Source organism: Rhipicephalus microplus, chromosome 3 (assembly GCF_043290135.1).
Source record: "Rhipicephalus microplus isolate Deutch F79 chromosome 3, USDA_Rmic, whole genome shotgun sequence".
Lineage (NCBI taxonomy): Eukaryota > Metazoa > Arthropoda > Arachnida > Ixodida > Ixodidae > Rhipicephalus > Rhipicephalus microplus.
This window is the reverse complement of record NC_134702.1, coordinates 209863544-209889833: the sequence shown is the minus strand read 5'-3', so window position 1 is coordinate 209889833 and position 26290 is coordinate 209863544. Positions and strand designations below refer to the sequence as shown.

Below are 26290 nucleotides of genomic sequence, written 5' to 3'. Positions count from 1 at the left end.
GCAAACATGGGCGATCCTTTACCTTCACATCGATGGCGAAGAGCAACTTCCGAGCAGCCTCAGCACTCGTCAGTGTCACAGCCCATACGTGGTTCATTTGATACGCCCCCAACGCCAAAACGTCGTCGAGCGCACCAAGCTTGGCCAAAGTGTCCCTGTAATCTTGGACGCGGTAAGGCCGGGCTCTCGGATCACCATGCATGAAAACGGTATTCGCAGCGATGCGTCCGGAAGGCAGATTGGGCAGAGTCACCTGATAATCGTCGGCGCTAGACGCAAAAACCCTGTTACCGCGGCCCGGTCGGGCCGCCGATACCGCTCCGTCGGAGCCGAACATTCCGCGACCGTATCGCTCGAAAGCCGGAAGTGGAATGACTGCGCTACCGAGGCGGACGGGTGTCACTGGGAAACACAACCGGTATCATTCGTTTCCACAAATTAAAGGTCGAAAAAATAAGAAAATTCGGCAACAGTCATTCATTACTGCTCCAGACAGCGCAGCCCTCACGACCTAATTAAACTCTCATAAGCAAACAAAAAACTTCAACGCCTTTGCCCCGGGTGAGGATTGAACTCACGACCTTCAGATTATGAGACTGACCCTCTGCTTACTGCGCTACAGAGGCAGACAGGGGTTACTGGGAAACACAACCGGTATTATTCGTTTCCACAAATTAAAGGTCAAAAAAATAAGAAAATTCAGCAACAGTCATTCATTACTGCTCCAGACAGCGCACCCCTCACGATCTAATTACTCACATAAGCAAACAAAAAATCTGTACCGCCTTTACCCCGGGTGTGGATTGAACTCACGACCTTCAGATTATGAGACTGACGCGCTGCCTACTGCGCTACAGAGGCAGACAGGGGTTACTGGGAAACATAAATGGTATCAATACTTCCCACAAGTTAAAAATTGAAAAATTAAGAAAACCGAGCAACTGTCATTCATTACTGCTCCTGACAGCGCACTCCTCACGACCTAATTAAACTCTCATAAGCAAACAAAAAATCTGTACCGCCTTTACCCCGGGTGTGGATTGAACTCACGACCTTCAGATTATTAGACTGACGCGCTGCCTACAGCGCTACCGATGCGGACAGGTGTCACTGGGAAACACAACCGGTATCAATAGTTCCCACAAGTTAAAGAACTGGGCAACAGTCATTCATTACTGCTCCAGACAGTGCACCCCTCACGACCTAATTAAACTCTCATAAGCAAACAAAAAACTTCACCGCCTTTGCCCCGGGTGAGGATTGAACTCACGACCTTCAGATTATGAGACTGACGCGTTACCTACTGCGCTACCGAGGCGGACAAGTGTCACTCGGAAACGCAACCGGTATCATTAGTTCCCACAAATTAAATGTCGAAAAAGTAAGAAAACCGAGCAACAGTCATTCATTACTGCTCGAGACAGCGCACCACTCACGACCTAATTAAACTCTCATAAGCAAACAAAAAACTTCACTGCCTTTGCCCCGGGTGAGGATTGAACTCACGACCTTCAGATTATTAGAGTGACCCGCTGCTTACTGCGCTACAGAGGCAGACAGGGGTTACTGGGAAACACAACCGGTATCATTCGTTTCTTCAAAAAATAAAGGTCGAAAAAATAAGAAAATTCAGCAACAGTCATTCATTACTGCTCCAGACAGCGCACCCCTCACGACCAAATTAAACTCTCATAAGCAAACAAAAAATCTGTACCGCCTTTACCCCGGATGTGGATTGAACTCACGACCTTCAGATTATGAGACTGACGCGCTGCCTACTGCGCTACAGAGGCAGACAGGGGTTACTGGGAAACATAAATGGTATCAATACTTCCCACAAGTTAAAAATTGAAAAATTAAGAAAACCGAGCAACTGTCATTCATTACTGCTCCTGACAGCGCACTCCTCACGACCTAATTAAACTCTCATAAGCAAACAAAAAACTGCACCGCCTTTGGCCCGGGTGAGAATCGAACTCACGACCTTCAGATTATGAGACTGACGCGCTGCCTACTGCGCTACCGAGGCGGACAGGTGTCACTGGGAAACACAACCGGTATCAATAGTTCCCACAAGTTAAAAATTGAAAAAGTAAAAAAACCGAGCAACAGTCATTCATTACTGCTCCAGACAGCGCACCCCTCACGACCTAATTAAACTCTCATAAGCAAACAAAAAATCTGTACCGCCTTTACCCCGGGTGAGGATTGAACTCACGACCTTCAGATTATGAGACTGACGCGCTGCCTACTGCGCTACCGATGCGGACAGGTGTCACTGGGAAACACAACCGGTATCAATAGTTCCCACAAGTTAAAGGTCGAAAAAGTAAGAAAACTGGGCAACAGTCATTCATTACTGCTCCAGACAGTGCACCCCTCACGACCTAATTAAACTCTTATGAGCAAACAAAAAATCTGTACCGCCTTTACCCCGGGTGTGGATTGAACTCACGACCTTCAGATTATGAGACTGACGCGCTGCCTACTGCGCTACCGAGGCGGACAGGTGTCACTGGGAAACACAATCGGTATCAATAGTTCCCACAAGTTAAAAATTGAAAACTAAGAAAACTCCGCAACAGTCATTCATTACTGCTCCAGACAGCGCACCCCTCACGACCAAATCAAACTCTTATAAGCAAACAAATATCTGCACCACCTTTGCCCCGGGTGAGGATTGTACTCACGACCTTCAGATTATGAGACTGACGCGCTGCCTACTGCGCTACCGAGGCGGACTGGGGTCACTGGCAAACGCAACCGGTATCATTCGTTTCCACAAATTAAAGGTCAAAAAATAAAAAACTGGGCAACAGTCATTCATTACTGCTCCAGACAGTGCACCCCTCACGACCTAATTAAACTCTTATGAGCAAACAAAAAATCTGTACCGCCTTTACCCCGGGTGTGGATTGAACTCACGACCTTCAGATTATGAGACTGACGCGCTGCCTACTGCGCTACCGAGGCGGACAGGTGTCACTGGGAAACACAATCGGTATCAATAGTTCCCACAAGTTAAAAATTGAAAACTAAGAAAACTCCGCAACAGTCATTCATTACTGCTCCAGACAGCGCACCCCTCACGACCAAATCAAACTCTTATAAGCAAACAAATATCTGCACCACCTTTGCCCCGGGTGAGGATGGAACTCACGACCTTCAGATTATGAGACTGACGCGCTGCCTACTGCGCTACCGAGGCGGACAGGGGTCACTGGGAAACGCAACCGGTATCATTCGTTTCCACAAATTAAAGGTCAAAAAATAAAAAACTGGGCAACAGTCATTCATTACTGCTCCAGACAGTGCACCCCTCACGACCTAATTAAACTCTCATAACCAAACAAATTATCTGCACCGCCTTAGCCCCGGGTGAGGATTGAACTCACGGCCTTCAGATTATGAGACTGACGCGCTGCCTACTGCGCTACCGAGGCGGACTGGGGTCACTGGCAAACGCAACCGGTATCATTAGTTCCCACAAATTAAAGGTCAAAAAATAAGAAAACCGAGCAACTGTCATTCATTACTGCTCCAGACAGCGCACTCCTCACGACCTAATTAAACTCTCATAAGCAAACAAAAAACTGCCCCGCCTTTGGCCCGGGTGAGAATTGAACTCACGACCTTCAGATTTATTTTATTTTTTTATTTCTCCTTTATTTAATTTTCACCAAAACAGATACAATGGTGAAAATGGGGAGACGGCAAAAAAGCTGCAGTTGTTGCAGTTTGACTAGGCACCGTCCACCCTACGTCAGCAATGACAGGGTAAAAACGAAACACAATAAATTAAAAAAACAAATATTATAAAGCAAGAAACAATACAAACAGAAGACAAAGTAAATGACAGGCCAAGGTATACAAACAAAAAGAAATATTTCATAAACACATGAGCACAGTAATTCGCAGAGTATGTATTATCGCTTTCGTACATAACAAAGGTACACAATGAGGTTACACAAAAAAATAATAAAGAGAAAATATATATATAAAGGTACAAAATAAATGATGCAAAGCAATACAGAGTGACCTATGTAAACAATACAAATCTAGAAGGACAGTGTTTGCACATCGATATTGTTTATTGTGTCAATTTTTATGTCTTGCTTCTCCTATCAGTTCAGTATAGTAGGTAACATGTGGCTAAGCCTTTGGGTGCCGTAATTGGTGCGAGATAACGGAATTTTCCACGGGGGTTTATATCGATGGAAGAAAATGGTTTGTGTATGTTCAATATTTGCAAGTGTCAGGAATGCGTCGAGTTTCCCTCTGTTTGCGCTAATATAGGGTTGTAACAACCTGAATTAGTATGTCATTTGTTTTAACAATTTTATGTTTAACAAAGAGTTGTCCTGTGTGTTCAAGGTATGATATGTTTTCTATTGCCCTGATTGCTATTTTCTGGAGTATTTTTAGCCTATTTAAATTTGTTGACGTAGTGTTTGCCCATACTAAAAGCGCAGTAGTTCAAGTGGGCTTGGAAAAGAGCCTGATATAAGACTCGCTTTACTCTAACGGGCAAAAGACGTCGAGAACGATTTAGAGTGCCAACCACGCACCAGATTATGAGACTCACCCGCTTCCTACTGCGCTACCGAGGCTTTTCTTTATTTAAAACCAGTTCATAGCGATACAGACATTAGACAGCACAGATGGTATCATTCCAGCCGAAAAATCAAAATGTGCAATGTGTGAGTGTATCTTGCTGACTGTATAAATTAATAATATTTATCGGAGCCATTTGTTCAAAGACAGGTAACCACTCTGGTGGTTCAGTAAGGAATTTGTACACTTCTCTAATGAACAGAATACTTTCTTTAAGGTATTCACTGGCAGGCCTTATACTTACATCTAGATTGTCAAAAACCATTCGTGTTTTTCATACACTGTGCATGCAAAGTAGCATCACCTTGTCGTAGGGCACACCTCCTGTATCTTCTAATGGTAAAAACCGGACTTTGGATTGCATGGGAACTCCTTTTTGAATGTTTTTTCCAGAATATACCAAAGGAAAACAGAGTCCGAGCAATCCAGGAAATTACGATCAACTGTTTCCGGCTTTTTGCTGATGTAGCAGTTTACGACACAAAAATATATTCCCTTGTATTTTAGCCACTGTTTTACAGGAAGCGTGCCCGTGTGTAGCATGAATAAAAATGTTTTTGTGGTAGCTCTCACTTGCATTCCTTTAAACTGCGCTACTGAGGCAGACAGGTGTCACTGGGAAACACAACCAGTATCATTAGTTCCCACAAATGACAGGTTGAAACAGTAAAAAGACCAAGCAACAGTCATTCAATACTGCTCCAGACAGCGCACCCCTTACTACATTATTATACTATCATAAGCAAACAAAAAAACTGCGCCGCCTTTGCGCCAGGTGAGGATTGAAATCACGACCTTCTGATTATGAGACTAACACGCTGCCTACTGAGCTTACGAGGTTTTTTCTTTATAACTTTTTAACAACCACAAGCAAAAGGATTACACGCAAAATATATACACTTATTAAAACACCAGCATCAGCTTGGCCAGTGCACTTGGTTTAAAAAGGCTTCACAGAAGCCAATTGGTCGAGTAGAGGTAACCACTCGGGGGGCTGTAGAGGTTCCTGAAATGAAAGAGAAGAGAAAAGCGCAGAGCTGTTATTTTCTTTCTACGCGAAGGCACCCACACTGCTCCACGTGGGGATGGGGGAGGTAAAGAAGGAGGAGCAAAGTATAGGAGGAAGAAGGGCGCATTCCACTGTGTCGTGCGGGTTACGCGCTGCCACCGGGAAAGTGAAAGCAGTCAGGCAAGCCAGAACGGGGCGGGGAGTGGGAGCACCACGTGACCGGCGTCAGAGGAGGCTGGCGGGGCCACAGACGTAAACAAACAACAACACGTGGATGCGGGCCTCGCTAGAGGCGCACGATCAGATCGTCGTCGTCTACCGGGCATTCGGCACACGAAGGGCTCCCGCTGTTGGTGAAGCGAAATCGCCTCTCAGCGGTGCGGGAAAAGTCGGTGCGAAGCCAAAGCAAGAAGGCCCGGGCAGCCTGCTGATGCCGGTCTTCGGCAGCGTTCGCGGGGGGTTTCCTGTAGCCGCACGTGAGTCCGCGTGTAAAGCGCGCACATGGCGCGCAATACGGAGGTGCGCAACATCTCCCGCGCGGATGTACGCTGAGACTGGTGCGCTGGGGTGGTGAGCCTCCTTGACGCGGGCGTCCGCTGTCTCGTTTCCAAGTAGCCCCACATGAGACGGAACCCACTGGAAAACAACGTCACACCCACTCCGCACAATCACTGCGAACTTCCGCGCGAGCCGTTGCGCAACGGGGGCGCCACGCTGTCCACCCGCAAGGGTCAAGAGGGCGGCACGCGAGTCACTCACCATTGCTGCCGACTGCGGAAGGAAGTCGGCGAGTTGATTTGCTGCGAGATCAATCGCAGCGAGTTCAGCAGCAGTGAAAGACGCACTGATGCGAAGCCGGCACTTCTCGCGGAGGCCGAGGGATGGGGCGAAACAAGCGGCTGCTGCCGACCCATCCGCTGTGACCGAGCCGTTAGTGTAGAGTAGAACTCGGCTGGCGAGCCGCTCCTCGATCATCGCGAGAGCCTCCTGGTGGAGAGCAGACTGGGGTGTGTTCTCCTTTGACCTGACGCCGGGGATTGTGGTCGTGATATCAAGGCTGGGATCCTGGTGCGGCGGGATCGGGAGCCTTCCGCAGTAAGGCGGTTCGGTCACGAGCGCAGCGTACTCCAAGGCGCGCTGACCCATTCCAGAGTAGGGACGATCGAGGAATCGTCCAGCCAGGCGTCGTCCCTCGGGCGTGAGGTACATGCGATGAATGTGGCGCAACGCACTGCCTCTCGCCCGAAGTGAGAGGGACGTTTCGCCAGCCTCCGCTAGGGTGGGGCCGATCGGCGACGAGCACAGCAGGCCATACAGGCGGCATACGACGCCACAGTGAAGGGCGCGGAGGAAGGAAACTTTTCCTTCCTCCGTGGTTAAGGGTGTCCCACACGTCCCATTGCGCGGGTCGTAGCGCGACGAGCGGTACCGCATAGAGGACCCTGGCCGAGGCTACCGCGTTGAAAAACCGCAGTGCGAAATCCGGAGAGCAGCTCCGAGCACTGGCGAGGATGCAGGAGGTCATGCCGCCGATCCTACGTGAATCGCTGCGAATGCACGCCACCGTGGGCTTCCAGCTTAGCCGGTGGTCGGTGGTAAGACCAAGATATACCACACTCTGCACTTCCACGGCAGCCGGTGGCCGCGAAAGACGAGCTTCGGGACATTGAAACGCCTCGTGCGCTTCGGGTGGACATGCATGGCCTCTGTCTTGGCAGCGGAGAGCTGGCGCCCGATGCCCGTGATGAACCCGTCCACTGCATCGATGGCAGCCTGGAGTCCTTTACGGACTTGACGACCACGAAGGGTGGGGCCACTGGAGAAGAACGCCACGTCGTCGGCGTAAACAGCAGCACGCACCTCGTAGGCAGTGCCTCGCGGGATGTTGTCGATGAGGCGTGCGAGAGCTACGTTGAAGAGAAAGGGGCTCAACACACTGGCCTGCGGCACACCCGCCGACACCACACGAGGTCCGCTGAGATGACCGGCAACGCGCATACGAAAAGACCGGTTACTGAGGAAAGCCTTGACGTAACGCAACATGTTCCCGCACACACCCATCTCACATAAGGCGTCGAGGATGGTGTTGTGTGGGAGCGAGTCAAAAGCACTCTTGACGTCGAAAAGGATGAGGTATCCCACCTTCCCGCGGTGCGTGGCTTCCTCAAGAGGGCTAACGACGTCCGTGATTGACTCCGCTGTCGCTCGATGGGCTCGGAAGCCGGACTGTTCAGCCGCGACGAAATCAAGAGCAGAAGCGATCCATTGAAGGCGCTGGAGCGCCATAGCTTCGAACGTTTTCCCCGCAGCCAAAGTGAGCGAAACGGGTCGGTACGATGAAAGCTCGGACTCCGGCTTCCCCTTCTTTGTGCACGGAAATCACTAAGGCTTCTCCCCACGAGGATGGTAGCACCCCTGTGCGCCAGATGGCGTTGTAAGCATCAAGCAGATTCCGAAGCTGGGTGGCATCCAAGTTTCGGAGCATCTGATATGTGACGCCATCACCCCCTGAAGCCGAGCGGCGCCCCCGTGAGTCGAGCACATCGCGAAGCTCCCGGATGCTGAAGTCGGCCATGCACAGCTCGCCGATCGCTTCTACGATGGCTGATGTGGGGAAGAAGCGAAACGGCGCAAAGAGTTCGGGCCGTGCATGTGGCGGCAGCGCGGGCACAGGAAACTGCACTGGTAGTGGGCGCACTCGCGAAAGTGTCAGCCGGCAGTTCGGCGAGTTGCACGGTGCTGATTCCGAGCATTACCGCGATGGAGAGCTCCGGATGCCGGGGCACACGGGGGTGGAGGAGGGCTCGGAACACGCGCGAGGCACGCCGCTGGTAGCGGGGGTCATCGAAGGTGCGGCAGAGGCTGGACCAGCCGCGATCCCGTTGTTTGTGAGCGTGGCATCTACAAACCGCGTCGATGCGGTTGTAAACAGTCCAGTCTTCTGCCTTGTCCGAACGTTCCGCTCTGCGCTGCGCCCGGCAGCGAGCTGCGCGAAGGTTGAGGAGCTTAATGTCGGGCACTGGCGTGCCCGTCGGCCCTCGACACACCGTCGTGGCGCCACTCGCGCACTGCACATTGTGTTGGAGAAAGTCGCCCGCGACTGGCACTGCAGCACACAGTTCGCGGAAACGGAGCCAGTTCACAACACTACACACTGGTGCGCAGAGCGCCGGTATAAAAGGGCTCCAAGAGGATCAAATAGTGATTCGAGCCCTCAGTGTCCGGCGCGTGACGCCATGAGTAGGGGCATTCGTCTGTCACGAGGGTGAGGTCGAGTGCACTGCGTTCAGCACCGGGGCGCACAAACGTGTGGCTGCCATCGTTGATTATGTGAAGTCCAGCTCTGAGGGCAGCATCCATCAAGGCCCATCCACTGGCATTGATACTCGCGCACCCCACGCAGTGTGATGGGAGTTGAAGTCCCCGCACAAGACGGAAGCCCTCCCGAGGTGACTGGCGAGCCGCACAGTAAACTCGGCGTCCCACTCGCGCGACGAGTGAGCATATCCACTCACCACACATGTGTCCGTCGTGCCAACACGCACCCTCACTGCAACGCACTCGACGCCCGCACCGACGATATCCGAAACGTCGAGAAGCACCTGGGGAAGGCGCGCGCGCACATAGATAGAGGCCCTTGGCACGACCTGTGGGTGCGCCGGGTCGAAACTGTGCGTGCTTAGGCACGCGTTGTTCTTACAGGCCGCTGCGCCGTGGTACGCCACATACCCTGAGAGGTTGAGGGTCCCAGCACGAATTTGCGTCTCTTGCAATGCAAGGACGTCGAGGTCACGCTGGGGCAGTGAGCGGGCGAACTTAAAGTTACGGCGGCGGAGAGAACACACGTTCCACTGCGAAATCCGCGGCCGCGGCTTCTTTGACGCACTAGCCATGTTGGGGGAGTGATTGCTGTGCGGACAAGGCCGCTTCGCACATGCGACGCGTGTTCGGGTCGCACAAAACACTAGCTAGAAGCGCACGAAGAGCCGTGCTTAGTGCCGTGATCACAGCGTCCCTCTGGTCACCCGTGGAGACTGGTAGAGGTGATGGCTCCATGGCGGCGGTGGGTGTTGCGACCAGCGCATGGTTGCTCCCAAGGGCATCACAAAAAGAGCGAGGGGCGGCTGTTGCCGCGGCGCCAGTCGGCGGTGTTTGAACCGACGCTTGAGCACGCTGGAGCGCCTCGCGACGCTGTTATGCCTGCGAGTCTACAACGAACGTCCATGTCTCTGAAAAAGGCAATCTGTGTCAAGGCCAGCCCGCGAGCCCGCCTGACACGAACAACTCAACGGCGTCAACACACGGCGGTGCCTCTCTGCCGCGCACGTACAGTGAGTCATTTCAGCCAGTGAGCCCGTCGAGCAAGCAACCGGCGCCTTCCTGTCTGGTGGGTCTGACGCAATGCCTGGCGACGTCACTCGTCCTTGGGTGCAGCCACCTATACAGCGCAGCCTCTCCAGATTCGATGAGAAAGAATGACGCGGCCCAGCGGCGACCCCATTAGAAGATTCTGACCTCACGACCAGCGGCGCTTCTGGTTGGACATTTGGTTATTCAAAGAATCCACCCGGTGCATATAAAAGAAGCCCTGCGGCGCGTCGCGAGCAGCAGACCCATTTGAGAGCAGACCTATGTGTTAGAGAGGAGAGCTCGGCTCTTCGGGTCTCTAAGCTGTCGGCCCTGTGCCGAATTTGTAACGCCTCGGTATGTATGCTGTACAAAAACCTTGTTTAACTCACCGTCGTCTCGTCCGCTCGTCTATCAGCTCTGCGCAGAAGCAGTCGCGAGCTGAGAAACCTACGCTACCAAACATCTGGTGACCGTGTCGGCGGAGATCGGAGCAGTGGCGCCTTCGGGACCGTGTTGGCGTCACCGTCTTTCGTAAACAGTGATTGCAGCGTTGAGATTCGTAGCGCCCTTCGTAACGTCGTCGGAGACGCGCTTCGCAACAACGCGTGCACAGTAAAAATTTTTACAACCTTATGGGTGTAAAAGGGTGTTTTACAGATTTACACCCATTTTGATTGAATGTAACACCCTTTTCTTTGCTGGTACACCCTCAGAGAAGGGTGTAACTGGCAAAAGGGTGTTATGCCGTTCGTGAGGGTGTTGAGAAACAGAAGGGTGTACACCTATAATTGTTGGAATAAAAATTGTTCCGTTTATCGTCCCAAGGTTGTCATATAATCATTAGAGACGCTGTACCAAAGGGCTCCGAAAAGTTAAACCACCTGGGGTTTGCCGTTGGAGGAGGCCAGAATGAACGTCGCCTTGCGCTGAAACTGCCAGGATGTACAGCGCGGCTCATTGCCAGCGTGAGTGCCCCGGCAATTTAGGCATTTTGGGCGCTCGAGAGGGCATGGACCCCCGGTGTGGTTCTTGCCGCAGCGCAGGCAGCGTTTGCCCCTCGAGCATGTCGCCGTGGCACCGTGAGTGCCCCGGCAATTTAGGCATTTTGGGCGCTCGAGAGGGCATGGACCCCCGGTGTGGTTCTTGCCGCAGCACAGGCAGCGTTTGCAGCATGGCAGCGTGAGTGCCCCGGCAATTTAGGCATTTTGGGCGCTCGAGAGGGCATGGACCCCCGGTGTGGTTCTTGCCGCAGCGCAGGCAGCGTTTGCCCCTCGAGCATGTCGCCGTGGCATGCCCGTAGATTCCACAGCGCGCGCACTGTATGGGCGAGGAAGGCGCGCCCGAACCAGCCTACGCTGTTTGAAGAGGAACAGTTCAGGTGGAACAGCGGTGCCCTCGAACGTGAAGTGAACAGCGTTGCCGCGACGGAAACACGCAATAACACGCACCACTGAGGTGATATTCGCGCTCGGGAGGCTCAGGCGGCGCTTCATACAAGTCTCGTGTATACAGCATACTCTCACTAAAATAGTCTCTTGCTGAATGAGCGTCTATACGGTTATGTCGAACATCCATTCTTGTCTTCCACACACTATGCATGCAAAGCAACATTAAGATGTCACTCGGCACTTCCCTGCTGCTGCACACGAAAGAAAACAAATTCCGAAGGCGTTTATAGGTAGATCTTTTTTTAGAGTCCGTTGTTGTACGTCCCACAAGAAAACAGCATCATGGCAATCAAGAAAGATATGATTTATCGTTTCCGGTTCACCACAGATTAGAAAGTTGATGGACCACGGTACAAAAAACCCCTTAGATTTTAGCCATGGCAGTACAGGGAGGGTGCCGGTATGCACTTGAAAGGAGAATGTTTTGACAGAGGGTCTCACCGGCATTCTTTTAACACACTTTAACACGTCACTCTCACAACCTAGCCTGTACGGAGCTCGATAGACGTGCACTGGTAAGAAGATACAGTTTCTTTTTGGGCACGCCGGACAAGTATTCGTACGCAAATCTTTCCTTGAGCAGGCGTGTAGCCGTAACTACTTCTCGCAAGTAAGAACTGAGTAGTCAATCTTTGAAAGAAAAGGATGACACGACAAAATCGGGTAAGGGGTTTGCAGTCTTGCTTGGATCACTGTTCTCAAGAAATTATCCGTCTGATCTTGAGCAAACATGAATCTGCTTACCAACTGCTTGAAAAACAAATGTAAAAGCCCCAGACCACCATATTTTAGCCTATGAAATAGATTGCACCGGCTTGTGCACTCCCACTGCGATCCCCATATAAAGGTCGCAAATACTCGGTGCAATTTTTGGACTGAAGTACGGGTCATGGTTAACACATGTAATACATAAAACTCTATTGCAACCAAAAATACATTGCACACGGACGCTCTGGCAAACATTGAAATATTGCGGCCACCCCACTTATCAGTATAATTTCTAATGTGTTTATTTTCCTCATACCAATACTCAGTAGCATTGCGGTAATGATCCAAAGGCACACCGAGGTACTTTTCCGACATCATTTTCCAATTCATGTTACAATAAACTTCGGGTGTACTTTGCCACAGACCATGCCAAAAGCCCAGACTTTTTGGCCAGCTAATTGAACTACCCGTTGCTGCACAAAATTCCCTAGCTATTCATTTCGTTGGTTGTGTATGTTCGTGTACAGTGCTAACGAAACTTCTAATAATTAAATTACATTGAGGTTCTGTTGTGCATAATCGTCAGCTGACCACAAGAACGAGTTTACTTAGTGGTCCAGTTACAACTTCTATGATGGTGCGTTTATAGCATATAACTGTCACTGCCTTGTATATATACGTACAACTGATAAACATTATTCATTCATGTTTTTTTCGATGCCGATGAGTAGCAATAAGCGTTATCGAAAAGAAACATTTACTCACACAATTATCTGTGCGTAAGACAAGATACTCCAGTGTATAGCAACTCAACAGGCAGTTCAGAATCAGAATTTCCGGGTATTGTTCCTTAAGGTAGCTCGATAGGAATTTTTCGGTTCGCAAGGTGCATTCAGTTGTCAACACAAGGTTGATCACGTTGCGAAAAGAAAACGAAGCACTTTACCTATATATATATATATATATATATATATATATATATATATATATATATATATATATATATATATATATATATATATATATATATATATATATATATATATATATATATATATATATATATATATAACAGACACTAATGCCAATGCCAAGAAATGTACAGGGGAAGTTATTAGAACCAATGGAATGTAAATAAGAAGAAAGAAAAGTGGATGAAAAAATAACCAGCCGTGCTATTCCTGCTCACGGCTGGTTATTTCTTCATCCGCTTTTCTTTCTTCTTATTTACATTCCATTGGTTCTAATAACTTCCCCTGTAGATTTCTTGGCATTAGTGTCTGTTAGATCGCATTAATATTGTGTTAAAACACGGAAAAAGCCCTTCGGTATACACTTCTTTACCTTATATATATATATATATATATATATATATATATTCTGAAGCGAGAAAGGACGACGTACGAGGACACGTTGAATGGTAAGACACGACACATTCATGCGCACTCTCTACAATAGAATTCATTTAGCCTAAGTATGTTTGTCCTTCCCACGTTTACTATTTGCTTTTTTTTCATCAGTTGCCACCTAGGAGCCCTTGAAGTTCTCGGTACAAAAGAAATACACTGAATAACTTATGTTCTTGTGAATCACGAGCGAAAACCAGTTCAAATCACGAGGCATGCCATATTCAAAGGTTCTGGCTCAATATTGAGCAGCTTGAGTTCTTACAACGGGCTGTACAAGGCAAGCACACGGGCATTTTTCACTTCGCCGCCAAGAAGTGTGGCAGTTTGGTCTAGTTGGTATGACATGACGATAGTTATAACGCGAGAACAGAACGAAGACAAAAAGACAAGAAGGACACTGTTGGAAGTAAACCCTCGTGTCATCCTTGTTTCTTTGTCGTCGTTCTGTTCTTGCGCTATAAATATTGTCACGGGGTCGTGACGTGGCCGAAGACAGAAGACTTCGCGTTGGGATTTAATTGTTTATTTGGGCGAACCTGTGCCCGGTAAACGGAAAGTCCAATTACAGCAGCAGTCTCGCACAGATAGCAGTCTCGGACTGATAGCGGCGAACGGAGCGTCGGCCTTCGATCAACAACTGACAAGCGGCGAAGCGCGTCGGCATTTATACTCTTGCCGTCGAATGTTCTAGCGTTATTGCTGGCGGTGGCGTAGGTTCCAGAACAATCTGTACCATTCGCACAGTGGGCGTGATCTTATCGAAATGATCTACTACAGTCCGGATCCATCTCGAAAACTGCAGGCGCGGTTTGCGCTGAGAATCGTGTGGTGTTTTGGGACGATAACAAAAACTTGGGAAATGGAACGTGGCATTGCCCCCCTCTTAAAAAAAGCATCGTCCCGATGCTTTAACTAAAGATGAAAGTACAATAATAACGCAAGAAAATACAATGAATAAATTACGATACAACAATATTACAAAAAAAAACACTGGTTCAGTTTGTTAACGCGCATGAAACGGCTTGAGGCGCGCGACAAGGACGACTTCAGGTCGCGATCGGCGTCGTTGAGAGTTCGTGATGCCGTCGGGGACAACCTCGTAATCAAGTGGGCCGAGACGTCGAACCACCCTGTACGGTCCGAAGTACCGTCGCAGAAGCTTTTCACTTAGTCCACGTCGGCGTATCGGCGTCCACACCCAAACACGTTCACCGGGCTGGTATTCCACGAAGCGTCGTCGAAGGTTGTAACGGTGGCTGTCGGTCGTCTGTTGATTCTTGATACGGAGACGCGCAAGTTGTCGGGCTTCTTCGGCGCGTTGAAGGTACTCGCTCACATCGAGGTTTTCTTCGTCGGTGACGTTGGGTAACATGGCATCGAGCGTCGTTGCCGGGCTCCTTCCGTAGACCAATTTGTATGGAGATATCTGCGTCGTCTCCTGCACTGCCGTGTTGTATGCAAAGGTCACATAAGGAAGAATGGCGTCCCACGTCTTGTGTTCGACATCGACGTACATTGACAGCATGTCGGCGATCGTCTTGTTAAGCCGCTCGGTGAGGCCGTTGGTCTGTGGGTGGTACGCTGTCGTCCGGCGGTGGTTTGTTTGGCTATATGTTTGGCTACTCACGACCTTCAGATTATGAGACTGACGCGCTGCCTACTGCGCTACCGATGTGGACAGGTGTCACTGGGAAACACAACCGGTATCAATAGTTCCCACAAGTTAAAGGTCGAAAAAGTAAGAAAACTGGGCAACAGTCATTCATTACTGCTCCAGACAGTGCACCCCTCACGACCTAATTAAACTCTCATAAGCAAACAAAACAACTACACCGCCTTTGCCCCGGGTGAGGATTGAACTCACGACCTTCAGATTATGAGACTGATGCGCTGCATACTGCGCTACCGAGGCGGACAGGTGTCACTGGGAAACAGAACCGGTATCAATAGTTCCCTCAAGTTAAAGGTCGAAAAAGTAAGAAAATTCAGCAGCAGTCATTCATTACTGCTCCAGACAGCGCACCCCTCACGACCTAATTAAACTCTCATAAGCAAACAAAACAACTACACCGCCTTTGCCCCTTGTGAGGATTGAACTCACGACCTTCAGATTATGAGACTGACGCGCTGCCTACTGCACTACCGAGGCGGACAGGTGTCACTGGGAAACACAACCGGTATCAATAGTTCCCACAAGTTAAAAATTGAAAAAGTAAGAAAACTCAGCAACAGTCATTCATTACTGCTCCAGACAGTGCACTCCTCACGACCTATAAACTCTTATAAGCAAACAAATATCTGCACCACCTTTGCCCCGGGTCAGGATTGAACTCACGACCTTCAGATTATGAGACTGACGCGCTGCCTACTGCGCTGCCGAGGCGGACAGGTGTCACTGGGAAACACAACCGGTATCAATAGTTCCCACAAGTTAAAAATTGAAAAAGTAAGAAAACTCAGCAACAGTCATTCATTACTGCATCAGACAGCGCACCCCTCACGACCTAATTAAACTCTCATAAGCAAACAAAACAACTACACCGCCTTTGCCCCGGGTGAGGATTGAACTCACGACCTTCAGATTATGAGACTGACGCGCTGCCTACTGCACTACCGAGGCGGACAGGTGTCACTGGGAAACACAACCGGTATCAATAGTTCCCACAAGTTAAAAATTGAAAAAGTAAGAAAACTCAGCAACAATCATTCATTACTGCTCTAGACAGTGCACCCCTCACGACCTATAAACTCTTATAAGCAAACAAAAAACTGCACCGCCTTTGCCCCGGGTGAGGATTGAACTCACGACCTTCAGATTATGAGACTGACGCGCTGCCTACTGCGCTACCGAGGCGGACAGGTGTCACTGGGAAACACAACCGGTATCAATAGTTCCCACAAGTTAAAAATTGAAAAAGTAAGAAAACTCAGCAACAGTCATTCATTACTGCATCAGACAGCGCACCCCTCACGACCTAATTAAACTCTCATAAGCAAACAAAACAACTACACCACCTTTGCCCCGGGTCAGGATTGAACTCACGACCTTCAGATTATGAGACTGACGCGCTGCCTACTGCGCTGCCGAGGCGGACAGGTGTCACTGGGAAACACAACCGGTATCAATAGTTCCCACAAGTTAAAAATTGAAAAAGTAAGAAAACTCAGCAACAGTCATTCATTACTGCATCAGACAGCGCACCCCTCACGACCTAATTAAACTCTCATAAGCAAACAAAAAACTGCACCGCCTTTGCCCCGGGTGAGGATTGAACTCACGACCTTCAGATTATGAGACTGACGCGCTGCCTACTGCGCTACCGAGGCGGACAGGTGTCACTGAGAAACACAACCGGTATCAATAGTTCCCACAAGTTAAAAATTGAAAAAGTAAGAAAACTCAGCAACAGTCATTCATTACTGCTCCAGACAGCGCACCCCTCACGACCTAATTAAACTCTCGTAAGCAAACAAAAAATCTGTACCGCCTTTACCCCGGTTGTGGATTGAACTCACGACCTTCAGATTATGAGACTGACCCGCTGCTTACTGCGCTACAGAGGCAGACAGGGGTTACTGGGAAACATAAACGGTATCAATACTTCCCACAAGTTAAAGGTCGAAAAAGTAAGAAAACTGGGCAACAGTCATTCATTACTGCTCCAGACAGTGCACCCCTCACGACCTAATTAAACTCTTATAAGCAAACAAAAAACTTCACCTCCTTTGCCCAGGGTGAGGATTGAACTCACGACCTTCAGATTATGAGACTGATGCGCTGCCTACTGCGCTACCGAGGCGGACAGGTGTCACTGGGAAACACAACCGGTATCAATACTTCCCTCAAGTTAAAGGTCGAAAAAGTAAGAAAATTCAGCAACAGTCATTCATTACTACTCCAGACAGCGCACCTCAAGTTAAAGGTCGAAAAAGTAAGAAAATTAAGCAACAGTCATTCATTACTGCTCCAGACAGCGCACCCGTCACGACCTAATTAAACTCTCATAAGCAAACAAAAAAACTGCACCGCATTTGCCCCGGGTGAGGATTGAACTCACGACCTTCAGATTATGAGACTGACGCGCTGCCTACTGCGCTACCGAGGCAGACAGGGGTCACTGGGAAACACAAGCGGTATCAATGGTTCCCACAAGTTAAAGGTCGAAAAAGTAAGAAAACTCTGCAACAGTCATTCATTACTGCTCCAGACAGCGCACCCCTCACGACCTAAATAAACTCTCATAAGCAAACAAAAAACTTCACCGCCTTTGCCCCGGGTGAGGATTGAACTCACGACCTTCAGATTATGAGACTGACGCGCTGCCTACTGCGCTACCGAGGCAGACAGCTGTCCCTGGGAAACACAAGCGGTATCAATGGTTCCCACAAGTTAAAGGTCGAAAAAGTAAGAAAACTCTGCAACAGTCATTCATTACTGCTCCAGACAGCGCACCCCTCACGACCTAAATAAACTCTCATAAGCAAACAAAAAACTTCACCGCCTTTGCCCCGGGTGAGGATTGAACTCACGACCTTCAGATTATGAGACTGACGCGCTGCCTACTGCGCTATCGAGGCGGACAGGTGTCACTGGGAAACACAACCGGTATCAATAGTTCCCACAAGTTAAAAATTGAAAACTAAGAAAACTCCGCAACAGTCATTCATTACTGCTCCAGACAGCGCACCCCTCACGACCTAATTAAACTCTTATAAGCAAACAAATATCTGCACCACCTTTGCCCCGGGTGAGGATTGAACTCACGACCTTCAGATTGTGAGACTGACGCGCTGCCTACTGCGCTACCGAGGCGGACAGGGGTCACAGCGAAACGCAACCGGTATCATTAGTTCCCACAAATTAAAGGTCAAAAAATAAGAAAACCGAGCAACTGTCATTCATCACTGCTCCAGACAGCGCACTCCTCACGACCTAATTAAACTCTCATAAGCAAACAAAAAACTGCCCCGCCTTTGGCCCGGGTGAGAATTGAACTCACGACCTTCAGATTTATTTTATTTTTTTATTTCTCCTTTATTTAATTTTCACCAAAACAGATACAATGGTGAAAATGGGGAGACGGCAAAAAAGCTGCAGTTGTTGCAGTTTGACTAGGCACCGTCCACCCTACGTCAGCAATGACAGGGTAAAAACGAAACACAATAAATTGAAAAAACAAATATTATAAAGCAAGAAACAATACAAACAGAAGACAAAGTAAATGACAGGCCAAGGTATACAAACAAAAAGAAATATTTCATAAACACATGAGCACAGTAATTCGCAGAGTATGTATTATCGCTTTCGTACATAACAAAGGTACACAATCAGGTTACACAAAAAAATAATAAAGAGAAAATATATATATATAAAGGTACAAAATAAATGATGCAAAGCAATACAGAGTGACCTATGTAAACAATACAAATCTAGAAGGACAGTGTTTGCACATCGATATTGTTTATTGTGTCAATTTTTATGTCTTGCTTCTCCTATCAGTTCAGTATAGTAGGTAACATGTGGCTAAGCCTTTGGGTGCCGTAATTGGTGCGAGATAACGGAATTTTCCACGGGGGTTTATATCAATGGAAGAAAATGGTTTGTGTATGTTCAAGATTTGCAAGTGTCAGGAATGCGTCGAGTTTCCCTCTGTTTGCGCTAATATAGGGTTGTAACAACCTGAATTCGTATGTCATTTGTTTTAACAATTTTATGTTTAATAAAGAGTTGTCCTGTGTGTTCAAGGTATGATATGTTTTCTATTGCCCTGATTGCTATTTTCTGGAGTATTTTTAGCCTATTTAAATTTGTTGACGTAGTGTTTGCCCATACTAAAAGCGCAGTAGTTCAAGTGGGCTTGGAAAAGAGCCTGATATAAGAGTCGCTTTACACTAACGGGCAAAAGACGTCGAGAAAGATTTAGAGTGCCAACCACGTACCAGATTATGAGACTCACCCGCTTCCTACTGCGCTACCGAGGCTTTTCTTTATTTAAAACCAGTTCATAGCGATACAGACATTAGACAGCACAGATGGTATCATTGCAGCCGAAAAATCGAAATGTGCAATGTGTGAGTGTATCTTGCTGACTGTATAAATTAATAATATTTATCGGAGCCATTTGTTCAAAGACAGGTAACCACTCTGGTGGTTCAGTAAGGAATTTGTACACTTCTCTAATGAACAGAATACTTTCTTTAAGGTATTCACTGGCAGGCCTTATACTTACATCTAGATTGTCAAAAACCATTCGTGTTTTTCATACACTGTGCATGCAAAGTAGCATCACCTTGTCGTAGGGCACACCTCCTGTATCTTCTAATGGTAAAAACCGGACTTTGGATTGCATGGGAACTCCTTTTTGAATGTTTTTTGCAGAATATACCAAAGGAAAACAGAGTCCGAGCAATCCAGGAAATTACGATCAACTGTTTCCGGCTTTTTGCTGATGTAGCAGTTTACGACACAAAAATATATTCCCTTGTATTTTAGCCACTGTTTTACAAGAAGCGTGCCCGTGTGTAGCATGAACAAAAATGTTTTTGTGGTAGCTCTCACTTGCATTCCTTTAAACTGCGCTACTGAGGCAGACAGGTGTCACTGGGAAACACAACCAGTATCATTAGTTCCCACAAATGACAGGTTGAAACAGTAAAAAGACCAAGCAACAGTCATTCAATACTGCTCCAGACAGCGCACCCCTTACTACATTATTATACTATCATAAGTAAACAAAAAAACTGCGCCGCCTTTGCGCCAGGTGAGGATTGAACTCACGACCTTCTGATTATGAGACTAACACGCTGCCTACTGAGCTTACGAGGTTTTTTCTTTATAACTTTTTAACAACCACAAGCAAAAGGATTACACGCAAAATATATACACTTATTAAAACACCAGCATCAGCTTGGCCAGTGCACTTGGTTTAAAAAGGCTTCACAGAAGCCAATTGGTCGAGTAGAGGTAACCACTCGGGGGGCTGTAGAGGTTCCTGAAATGAAAGAGAAGAGAAAAGCGCAGAGCTGTTATTGTCTTTCTACGCGAAGGCACCCACACTGCTCCACGTGGGGATGGGGGAGGTAAAGAAGGAGGAGCAAAGTATAGGAGGAAGAAGGGCGCATTCCACTGTGTCGTGCGGGTTACGCGCTGCCACCGGGAAAGGGAAAACAGTCAGGCAAGCCATAATGGGGCGGGGAGTGGGAGCACCACGTGACCGGCGTCAGAGGAGGCTGGCGGGGCCACAGACGTAAACAAACAACAACACGTGGATGCGGGCCTCGCTAGAGGCGCACGATCAGATCGTCGTCGCCGAAGAACTCAAATAGGGCCTCGAAGGCACGCATGAGCCCCGAGCGGTGGGCCTAAGGAAACCGGACGTGGTCGAGGCTCACATGTAGCAGTCCCAGACGACCGTAGGCGTCGAAGAGCCACCGGCGTTGTTCGGTGTAGCCGGGGCACTGCAGCAGGATGTGCTCGGTCGTCTCCACCGCCGGGCATTCGGCACACGAAGGGCTCCCGCTGTTGGTGAAGCGAAATCGCCTCTCAGCGGTGCGGGAAAAGTCGGTGCGAAGCCAAAGCAAGAAGGCCCGGGCAGCCTGCTGATGCCGGTCTTCGGCAGCGTTCGCGGGGGGTTTCCTGTAGCCACACGTGAGTCCGCGTGTAAAGCGCGCACATGGCGCGCAATACGGAGGTGCGCAACATCTCCCGCGCGGATGTACGCTGAGACTGGTGCGCTGGGGTGGTGAGCCTCCTTGACGCGGGCGTCCGCTGTCTCGTTTCCAAGTAGCCCCACATGAGACGGAACCCACTGGAAAACAACGTCACACCCACTCCGCACAATCACTGCGAACTTCCGCGCGAGCCGTTGCGCAACGGGGGCGCCACGCTGTCCACCCGCAAGGGTCAAGAGGGCGGCACGCGAGTCACACACCATTGTTGCCGACTGCGGAAGGAAGTCGGCGAGTTGATTTGCTGCGAGATCAATCGCAGCGAGTTCAGCAGCAGTGAAAGACGCACTGATGCGAAGCCGGCACTTCTCGTGGAGGCCGAAGGATGGGGCGAAACAAGCGGCTGCTGCCGACCCATCCGCTGCGACCGAGCCGTTAGTGTAGAGTAGAACTCGGCTGGCGAGCCGCTCCTCGATCATCGCGAGAGCCTCCTGGTGGAGAGCAGACTGGGGTGTGTTCTCCTTTGACCTGATGCCGCGGATTGTGGTCGTGATATCAAGGCTGGGATCCTGGTGCGGCGGGATCGTGAGCCTTCCGCAGTAAGGCGGTTCGGTCACGAGCGCAGCGTACTCCAAGGCGCGCTGACCCATTCCAGAGTAGGGACGATCGAGGAATCGTCCAGTCAGGCGTCGTCCCTCGGGCGTGAGGTACATGCGATGAATGTGGCGCAACGCACTGCCTCTCGCCCGAAGTGAGAGGGACGTTTCGCCAGCCTCCGCTAGGGTGGGGCCGATCGGCGACGAGCACAGCAGGCCATACAGGCGGCATACGACGCCACAGTGAAGGGCGCGGAGGAAGGAAACTTTTCCTTCCTCCGTGGTTAAGGGTGTCCCGCACGTCCCATTGCGCGGGTCGTAGCGCTACGAGCGGTACCGCATAGAGGACCCTGGCCGAGGCTACCGCGTTGAAAAACCGCAGTGCGAAATCCGGAGAGCAGCTCCGAGCACTGGCGAGGATGCAGGAGGTCATGCCGCCGATCCTACGTGAATCGCTGCGAATGCACGCCACCGTGGGCTTCCAGCTTAGCCGGTGGTCGATGGTAAGACCAAGATATACCACACTCTGCACTTCAACGGCAGCCGGTGGCCGCGAAGGACGAGCTTCGGGACATTGAAACGCCTCGTGCGCTTCGGGTGGACATGCATGGCCTCTGTCTTGGCAGCGGAGAGCTGGCGCCCGATGCCCGTGATGAACCCGTCCACTGCATCGATGGCAGCCTGGAGTCCTTTACGGACTTGACGACCACGAAGGGTGGGGCCACTGGAGAAGAACGCCACGTCGTCGGCGTAAACAGCAGCACGCACCTCGTAGGCAGTGCCTCGCGGGATGTGGTCGATGAGGCGTGCGAGAGCTACGTTGAAGAGAAAGGGGCTCAACACACTGGCCTGCGGCACACCCGCCGACACCACACGAGGTCCGCTGAGATGACCGGCGACGCGCATACGAAAAGACCGGTTACTGAGGAAAGCCTTGACGTAACGCAACATGTTCCCGCACACACCCATCTCACATAAGGCGTCGAGGATGGTGTTGTGTGGGAGCGAGTCAAAAGCACTCTTGACGTCGAAAAGGATGAGGTATCCCGCCTTCCCGCGGTGCGTGGCTTCCTCAAGAGGGCTAACGACGTCCGTGATTGACTCCGCTGTCGCTCGATGGGCTCGGAAGCCGGACTGTTCAGCCGCGACGAAATCAAGAGCAGAAGCGATCCATTGAAGGCGCTGGAGCGCCATAGCTTCGAACGTTTTCCCCGCAGCCAAAGTGAGCGAAACGGGTCGGTACGATGAAAGCTCGGACTCCGGCTTCCCCTTCTTTGTGCGCGGGAATCACTAAGGCTTCTCCCCACGAGGATGGTAGCACCCCTGTGCGCCAGATGGCGTTGTAAGCATCAAGCAGATGCTTACAACGCCAAGTGTTCAGAGTGCGGGGTAGGTTGGAAGGTGGAAGTTAGTGCGGAGGAGAAAGCAGAAGATGACGCCAAGTGTAGACAGTGCGAGTTCGAGGAGAAAATGAAAAATATGATGGCGGTCCAGAGTGGGCTCATGGAGAAATTCGCAGAGCTGGAGAATGCATTGGCGAAGGAGCGAGAGAAAACGTCAGCCATGGAAGGAAGGCTCCGGTCAGCCGAGAAGGGCCTATCGAAGGTCGTGAAAGGGAACGAAGACGCAGGTGACGGCGGAAGCATTATGGCGACGACCCCCCGTGCGGGAGAGATGAAGGAAACAGGCATGACAAAGGCAGATACATTGGCCACAGGGCCCAGCTACCGGGAAGTAGTTTTGAGGGAGGGAGGGAGGGAGCAAACCAGCAGCCGTGACTCACGCTAGTCACCTAGTCAGCAGCCAGGTGCAGGTTTCAGAAGGAATGTCTGAACAGGTCATCATCGCCGGTGACTCAAATTTAGTCCGATGCGCAGCGGCAATCAAAGAAAGGGTGAAAGGCGACAAGAGAGTTGCGATAGGGACGTTCCCAGGACAAACGCTGGGAACAGTAATGAGTCAAGCGGGTGAACAACTCGCAGCTAAAGCTAACAATCGTAACCTCGTTGTAATTGCGGGAGGGCTAAATGACGTCCTGAAAAAAGAATCGTCAGGACTAGCGACGACCTTGGCGAAAGGGGTGGATGACATGCGCGCCGTGTCCCCCCAGGTGCAAATTGTAGTATGCACAGTACCGGAAGTACCAGTACGCAACGTCAACCTACAAAGAGCGGTTGTCGACGCAAACAAAGAGATATGGCAAATTAGTCGAGAGAAGGGTTTCGAGGTAGTGGGTTTAAACAGGGAAGTGCACAGGTGGGGTGGATTCCAAAGAGACAAGATTCATTTCGATAAGAGGCTTGGACACGAGGTGGGCTGGCGACTCGCAGGACGCGCAGTAGCTTTTTTGGGGGGGCTCACGGGCCCTTCGGAGTCCGGGGTAGCTCGTAACAGGGAAAACAACCAGGAGGACGCTTTGACAGGTAGAATTGCGAAAAACCAGAAAAAAGGTAAAAGAAAAAGGAAAAAGGCGCGTGTTGCAATTAGTTACATAAACATGCAGGGTGGCAGAAAGAAGGCAAAATGGTTAGAGATTGAGGAGCAGTTAAACAAAGAACAGATAGGCGTGTATGCGGTTACAGAAACACACCTTAGAGACTTGGAAGAGCCACCACATATTGAAAATTATGTTTGGGAAGGGTGTAACAGGACCATATCGGAAAGGAAAGGTGGGGGTGTAGGAATGCTAATTCATCGCGGAGCCAAATGGGTTAGAGTGAAACAGACGTGTTCAGAGCACCTCTGGGTTCTGGGCACAGTAGGCGGAAAGGAAACGTGGCTAGGGGTAGCCTACTTGTGGACGGGGAATAACTGCAGAGAAAAGAATCAGGAGATAGTGGATTGCATGAGTGCGGATATTAAGGAATTTGATAATGGGGCCGAAATCATCCTTCTAGGGGACATGAATGCCCACATACATGACCTTGACGGATATTCAGACACCAATGGGAAGTTATTACTAGATCTTTGCGAGCAACATAGTCTGGAGATAGTTAACACGGGGCCTAAATGTGACGGTCAGATCACATGGGAAGTCGGAAACAAGCAATCAAGTATTGATTATTGTCTCATGACTGAAGGAATTTACCACAAACTGACAGAAATGAGGATAGACGAGGAAGGCATTAACAGCTTGGGTAGTGATCATAAACGAATAACATTACAAATGGGATACGAAACTGAAAATATGAGCATGGAATCAAAGTCTGGCAGCTCGTATTTAAATGACAAACAAATAATAAATATAGCCGCAAGAGTCGAGGAAGAAGTAGGCGAAATACCAGGCAAGGACTGGGAGTATAGTGAGCTGTTACATCTAATGACGAAGGAGATAGGGAAAGAGAAGAAAACTGTTTGCTGGAAAGGAAAAAGGAGGCCAAAAAGTTGGTGGAACGGGGAAATCCGGGAGGCGATCGAGAAGCGACGCGAAGCATCACGGGAGCATAGAAAGGCAAAAAAAGGAGAAGCGGCCGCAGGACGAAGTCAAAAAAATATGGGAAATATATTTAGAGAAAAAATCCCTTGTACAGAAATTGGTAGAGGCCAAAATTAAAGGTGAAAGTGAACGCTAGATGACAGAGATACACGAAAAAAAGGAGGCCGCGCCTAGGATTTTTTGAAGCCACATAAAGGCGCTAGGTAGGAAGTCTGTCACAACGCAACAACATATTCTAGATGAAGGAGGAAATCAATTGGAAGGGTACGAAGCGCTAGGTTACATCCAAAAGGTAACAGCCGATTCGTTTCAAAAGAGCGTCCAGGGGATCTCCCCGGTGAGTAAAAGTGTGGCGGAGAAAGCAACAGAGGAAGAGCTAGTACTTGATAATTTCAACTGGAAAAAGGCCGAAGGAAAAATTCCAAAGCGCACTGCCGCGGGTTTAGATGGGATTCCCGTTAGCCTCATTAACGAACTAGGACATAACACTAAAGAAGCATTGTTAAAAGCAGTAGAAAAAAGCTTAAAGGACGGACAAATACCGGACAGTTGGCGACAAAGTAGAATGAACTTAATCTATAAAGGCAAGGGAGAAAAGGACAAGATTCGCTCGTATAGACCACTAACCATTACATCGGTACTATACAGGTTGGCGATGCAAGCAGTAAAAATGAAAATAGAAACATGGGCCGAACATAACGATATTTTGGGAGAACTTCAGAACGGATTTCGAGTCGACAGGCGGTTAGACGATAACCTGTTTGTTCTCACTCAGTGTATAGAAATATCTAAAATAGAGAATAGGCCCTTGTACGTGGCTTTTCTAGACATCACTGGGGCATACGACAACGTTAATCAGGGAATTTTGTGGGATATATTGAAAGGAATGGGCATGGGCGACGACTGTATACAGCTTTTGAGGGAGATATACCGAGAAAATACAGTTTGCATAGAGTGGGAAGGAATGCGTAGCAAAGAGAACGTTGAGGTTAGCAAGGGTCTGAGACAGGGATGTCCTTTGTCCCCGCTGTTATTCATGCTGTACATGGTGA

General features: G+C 49.4%; 15 non-coding genes across 15 annotated transcripts; all 15 read right to left on the bottom strand.

The window, feature by feature from the left end:
* Positions 1–1245: 1245 nt before the first annotated feature.
* On the bottom strand, positions 1246–1318 carry TRNAM-CAU (transfer RNA methionine (anticodon CAU)). Its single transcript has one exon. It is a non-coding gene; the product is annotated as a tRNA-Met (tRNA).
* Positions 1319–1956: 638 nt separating this feature from the next.
* TRNAM-CAU (transfer RNA methionine (anticodon CAU)) lies at positions 1957–2029 on the bottom strand. Its single transcript has one exon. It is a non-coding gene; the product is annotated as a tRNA-Met (tRNA).
* Positions 2030–2193: 164 nt separating this feature from the next.
* TRNAM-CAU (transfer RNA methionine (anticodon CAU)) lies at positions 2194–2266 on the bottom strand. The gene has a single exon. It is a non-coding gene; the product is annotated as a tRNA-Met (tRNA).
* A 399-nt stretch (positions 2267–2665) lies between these two features.
* TRNAM-CAU (transfer RNA methionine (anticodon CAU)) lies at positions 2666–2738 on the bottom strand. The gene has a single exon. It is a non-coding gene; the product is annotated as a tRNA-Met (tRNA).
* Positions 2739–3135: 397 nt separating this feature from the next.
* Positions 3136–3208, bottom strand: TRNAM-CAU (transfer RNA methionine (anticodon CAU)). Its single transcript has one exon. It is a non-coding gene; the product is annotated as a tRNA-Met (tRNA).
* A 162-nt stretch (positions 3209–3370) lies between these two features.
* TRNAM-CAU (transfer RNA methionine (anticodon CAU)) lies at positions 3371–3443 on the bottom strand. Its single transcript has one exon. It is a non-coding gene; the product is annotated as a tRNA-Met (tRNA).
* An 11934-nt stretch (positions 3444–15377) lies between these two features.
* Positions 15378–15450, bottom strand: TRNAM-CAU (transfer RNA methionine (anticodon CAU)). Its single transcript has one exon. It is a non-coding gene; the product is annotated as a tRNA-Met (tRNA).
* Positions 15451–16085: 635 nt separating this feature from the next.
* TRNAM-CAU (transfer RNA methionine (anticodon CAU)) lies at positions 16086–16158 on the bottom strand. The gene has a single exon. It is a non-coding gene; the product is annotated as a tRNA-Met (tRNA).
* A 161-nt stretch (positions 16159–16319) lies between these two features.
* TRNAM-CAU (transfer RNA methionine (anticodon CAU)) lies at positions 16320–16392 on the bottom strand. The gene has a single exon. It is a non-coding gene; the product is annotated as a tRNA-Met (tRNA).
* Positions 16393–16792: 400 nt separating this feature from the next.
* On the bottom strand, positions 16793–16865 carry TRNAM-CAU (transfer RNA methionine (anticodon CAU)). Its single transcript has one exon. It is a non-coding gene; the product is annotated as a tRNA-Met (tRNA).
* A 400-nt stretch (positions 16866–17265) lies between these two features.
* Positions 17266–17338, bottom strand: TRNAM-CAU (transfer RNA methionine (anticodon CAU)). The gene has a single exon. It is a non-coding gene; the product is annotated as a tRNA-Met (tRNA).
* Positions 17339–17571: 233 nt separating this feature from the next.
* On the bottom strand, positions 17572–17644 carry TRNAM-CAU (transfer RNA methionine (anticodon CAU)). The gene has a single exon. It is a non-coding gene; the product is annotated as a tRNA-Met (tRNA).
* Positions 17645–17807: 163 nt separating this feature from the next.
* Positions 17808–17880, bottom strand: TRNAM-CAU (transfer RNA methionine (anticodon CAU)). The gene has a single exon. It is a non-coding gene; the product is annotated as a tRNA-Met (tRNA).
* A 163-nt stretch (positions 17881–18043) lies between these two features.
* On the bottom strand, positions 18044–18116 carry TRNAM-CAU (transfer RNA methionine (anticodon CAU)). Its single transcript has one exon. It is a non-coding gene; the product is annotated as a tRNA-Met (tRNA).
* Positions 18117–18278: 162 nt separating this feature from the next.
* On the bottom strand, positions 18279–18351 carry TRNAV-CAC (transfer RNA valine (anticodon CAC)). The gene has a single exon. It is a non-coding gene; the product is annotated as a tRNA-Val (tRNA).
* Positions 18352–26290: the final 7939 nt, after the last annotated feature.